This window comes from Tachysurus fulvidraco, chromosome 13 (assembly GCF_022655615.1).
Source record: "Tachysurus fulvidraco isolate hzauxx_2018 chromosome 13, HZAU_PFXX_2.0, whole genome shotgun sequence".
In the NCBI taxonomy this organism is placed as follows: domain Eukaryota; kingdom Metazoa; phylum Chordata; class Actinopteri; order Siluriformes; family Bagridae; genus Tachysurus; species Tachysurus fulvidraco.
The window spans coordinates 26,324,876-26,329,875 of NC_062530.1; positions in this window are offsets into that span (position 1 = coordinate 26,324,876).

The window sequence follows — 5,000 nt, forward strand, 5'->3', positions numbered from 1 at the left end:
CCATTCCAGCAGAATGTTTTTACCAATCCTTCTCATTCCCTAAAAATTCTGTCCTATCCTGCCTGCCCCCTGAAGTAAACTTGACTAATCCCACTCAGCCCCTCAAAGATTTTTGACCAATTTTACCCTCTTCTGCAGACGTTGAGAAATTCTGCTTGCTTCTGCAGAAATATTTAAAAGGAAAGCTGATGAATCCCATCTGTTCCTGCAAAAACCTGATCCTGCCTGTTCCCAAAGGATTTCTGACAAATCCTGCTCACTCCTGCAGACATCTGGACCGATCTAGACAATCGGACCAATCCCACCCACTCTCACAAAAACCTTGACCAGGTCCACCGACTTCTTGACCATTGTCTATTCCTGAAAGAATTCTGTCCATCGTTGCAGGACCATTGCAGGACCAATAAATACTGCTTGATTCAGAAGAAAGTGTGACAAAAGTTGGACGAATATCCTTTACTCCTCGAGAACTGGTCCTGTCTATTCCTGAAAGAATTCTGACCAATTCTTTGACCAATCCCACTCACCCCAAAGGGTTTGACCAATCTCACGCACTACATGAGAAAATTTCACCCTAACCCTAACCCTAACCCTAACCCCACCCCTCAAAACAAGTTTGATCAATCCCACTTGCCCCCTGAAAAATAAGTTTGACCAAATCCACCCTCTCTGAGATGAATCTCACCTGTTCCTTCATAAACTTTGACTAATCCTTCCTGGTACCAAAGGGCTCTTAACAAACCCTGCACACTTCAGAAAGTTTGACTAATCTGGATAATCTAACCAAACCTACAAACCTCCACAAAAAAGTTGACAAATTCCACCCACTTCCTCAGAAAGTTCTCACACAGGCTCTCACACAAAAGCCTACCTCCTAAAGAACTCCCAGACAAGTTCCATTCCCAGCTGCAGAAAGTTCAGGCAGTCCTGTTTGCTCCGGCTGACGTTTTAACTTAACCCTTCTGCTCCTGAAGTAAATCTGATGAACCCTGTCACCTTTCACATAATGTTTGAGAAGGTTTGACATCTCAACTTCTTCCTTAGTGATTCATTATGCTTTGTTTATTCATTCATTCATCTTCTACCGCTTATCCGAACTTCTCGGGTCACGGGGAGCCTGTGCCTATCTCAGGCGTCATCGGGCATCGAGGCAGGATACACCCTGGACGGAGTGCCAACCCATCACAGGGCACACACACACTCTCATTCACTCACACACTCACACACTACGGACAATTTTCCAGAGATGCCAATCAACCTACCATGCATGTCTTTGCACCGGGGGAGGAAACCGGAGTACCCGGAGGAAACCCCCGAGGCACGGGGAGAACATGCAAACTCCACACACACAAGGCGTAGGCGGGAATCGAACCCCCAACCCTGGAGGTGTGAGGCAAACGTGCTAACCACTAAGCCACCGTGTCCCCATGCTTTGTTTACTTTGTGCTAATGTTTACCCTATTTACCTTAGCCTGGGTTGTCCATTATGTCCACGATCCCTTCATTTTTGAGAATTGCTTTTTGCTTCTGGTTTGTTTGCCTGGACTTTTTATAATAAAGCATTTCACCATCCATCAGCTTTCCATCTCCATCCATCCATCATCCATTCCTGACATCAGCGGGACACAAAATGAAGGAAATGATGGAAAGAAAATTAAGAAATGTAATCATTCTTCAAAGTCGCATTTTATAATCCTGCCTAAAATTTTGTTAATGTGCAGTTTTAACTTTAAAGTAGTTTAAACAAAACCAGACAGTTTGTAAAGATTTCAGTTGTATTGTGAGTCGACGTCGTACCAGAAAGGCAGAAACGATGAAAAAACCCAAAGGGAAAATAAAGGCATCAGTGCTACTGCGAGGTTTAACAAGCTGGCAGGGATGAATAGAATAGCTTTCCTCCCTCTCTGTTGCTGTGATCGCATGGTGGCTCTCACACAGCGTGATATGGAGCGAAGCCTTCCTTCAACGAACCATTACGACTGGGAGTGCGGTCCTTTTCAGACATCCTTATTTGAAATATAGTTAGTGAAGCGGCTGGGTTTTAAGGAGAGGGGTTTTCTTGAGTAAAGATGATAAAAAAGGGGAAAAGACTTATAGAGCTTGCTTTTAAAGCTGGGCTTTTTTCTCCGTTTCACTCTAATCGCCTCTTTTGTGCCTGTCATTCTTTTCCAGTTGAGGAAAAAAGACAAGGAATGAGTGGCTTCAGCAGCTGCTTGAGTCTTCTTGCCTTTTAGAGCCTTTTTTTCAGACACACTGTCAAAATGGAGGGAGCGCTTGTTTTCTGAATAAGGAACTGCACTCGGGTCAAAGTTGGCTTCAGGGTTCTCAGATATTTAACCACACTATCATCGCTTCTCCTGCGTTATGCTGTGGCGCCCGGGGAGCAGTCGGCGGGGGCGGGGGGGGGCGGGGGGGGTTGGTTCGGTGCCTTGCTCAAAGGCACCTCAGTCGTGGTATTGCCGACCCGAGACTCGAACCCGAAACCTTAGGGTTAGGAGTCAAACTCTCTAACCATTAGGCCACGACTTCCATCATACCTGGTTTATATGCTTGCATGTTGGTTTTCAATAAAAACCGCACATGGATTCTACACCATCTACTTTGGACAATTCGTTATGGATGAATCCATCAGAGATTCTCCAGCTTCAGGTGAGCTTCATGTATCAGTCCTGGTGGCCTGACATAGACACACTGCAAACCTCTAACACTTAAAGTTTACGAGCTCTTACGAGCTCTACAAGGCCACCAGAGAAATTTGATGGCTCTGCTGACCGATGCCGTAGATTCCTGCCGTGGACGATTTAACATTTTTTTCACACACCAACCCGGAGGCCTTTCGGGGTGACATCACTAAATTAGCCTTCGTCATGTCCCTGCTCACAGAGAGGGCTCTGGACTAGGCATCAGCAGGTAACTCTTGCAGATGTGCTGTTAAAGGAAAATAATCTTTAGGCCAGATTGTTAAGGGAAAATAATATTTCTAATAACGTATATTTCATTACTATATTTTACTGTTACTACATGTAATAACTTTTACATACAATTCTAATTTTTCAATTCATTTTTAGGTTTCATTTGTATGTATGTGCACAGTCTAAGGAGGAACACAGAGTGACACAGAGTGACACAGAGTCTGTGTTTTATTCATTCATTACACTGTATATATAACTGTATGTGATGAAAAAATCTTGAACCTTTAAATTAGGGCCTGTGGTAGGTAGCCTAGTGATTAAGGTGTTAGGCTACCAATTGGAAGGTTGTGAGTTCGATCCCAGGTCCACCAAGCTGCCACTGTTGGGCACCTGAGCAAGGCCCTTAACCCTCAATTGCTCAGCTGTATAAAAATGAGATAATGTAAGTCGCTCTGGATAAAGGTGTCTGCTAAATGCTGTAAAATTAAACAGTTTATTAGCGCTGTTGTCCTTTTATTTAATGCTCTTACGCCAGACATGTTCAAGCCCGCTTTATTACGACGTTGTGGACACTCAGCATGACAGATCTAAAGCTCACGTAGCCGTGCTGCGACACCGTGGCCCTCGGGTTTTAGCGGTAATTACCGCAACAACGATCCTGCTGAGAAGTGTTCAGCAGCCCAGGTCGCTCTCCATTGGAAATGTGCCAAGGTTTTTTTTTTTTCGCCTCAATTCAAATGCTCTTTGCTCGGGCTAATAGCAGGAACGTTTTTAGTGCTTTGAAGCGGATTTGATATTATTTTATGATTTATGACCAGACTTATGACCAGCTTTCTCATCTCAGGGCATTAATTCTGAAAATACAATCGCTGTTATTATTCTCTGTCTCTATTGATTTTTAGAAGGTATCGAGTAAAGGAAACTCCCAAGATCAAGATGAATTATTTATCGAGAAGGAGAAAAGATAAAAACTAAACCCTACCGCAGAAAGTAACGTTGTCGGTTTTGTGCCCTTTCGACTCAGACTTCCTAAAGAACTAATAACGAAGGAAAGCTACGCTATGAGCTACACCAGCTGAGGTTAACATTATGTAAATGATCTGGACCAAACTCATACTTTATAATCTTTTACATTTCATCTTCAGAAAAAGAAGAACGTAAAGTGAAAGTTTATTTTACACATTTATTTATGTATTATTCAACTTAGGTTGAAAATAAAATATTCATGATATTAGGCTATAGATTAGAACTATATATAAAATGCTGACAGGAAGTCGTTGTATGTTTTCAGGATACGTTTGCTGTGGGCTCTGCATCGTAGCAAATGTAGATGATTCAGTGATACATCTTAGGTTAACGTGTCTGAACTTTGTCTTTAATTTAATTGTGTGATATTCGTTTAAATCCCTTTGTTCTGAAGAGCAGTTTAATGATAAGGTGCTGCACTGACACTGGGGATCAGAATCAGAATACATTATTAATCCCCAGGGGGAAACTGGCTTTGTTACTGCAGCTCCAATTCACCAAAATAAGAATACAAAAATAGGGACTTATATACACAATAGATACAAACAAACAAACAAACAAACAAACAAATAAAAAAATGAATGAATGAATGAATGAATGAAACTAGGATTTAAATAATTATACCGGTGAAGGTGTATTGTTACACAGTGAGTTATGTTGTTGTACAGAGGAATTATAAAGTCTGATGTACAGGCATGAAGGATTTCTCTGTGTCGCTCTGTGTCGCTCTGTGTTTCTGTGTCACTCTGCGTTACTGTGTGTTTCTGGGTGTCTCTCTGTGTCGCTCTGTGTCTCTCTGTGTCTCTCTGTGTCGCTCTGTGTCGCTCTGTGTCTCTCTGTGTCTCTCTGTGTCGCTCTGTGTTTCTGTGTCACTCTGCGTTACTGTGTGTTTCTGGGTGTCTCTCTGTGTCGCTCTGTGTCTCTCTGTGTCGCTCTGTGTCGCTCTGTGTCTCTCTGTGTCGCTCTGTGTCTCTCTGTGTCTCTCTGTGTCTCTCCGTGTCTCTCTTTGTCTCTCTGTGTTGCTCTGTGTCTCTCTGTGTCTCTCTGTCGCTCTGTGTCGCT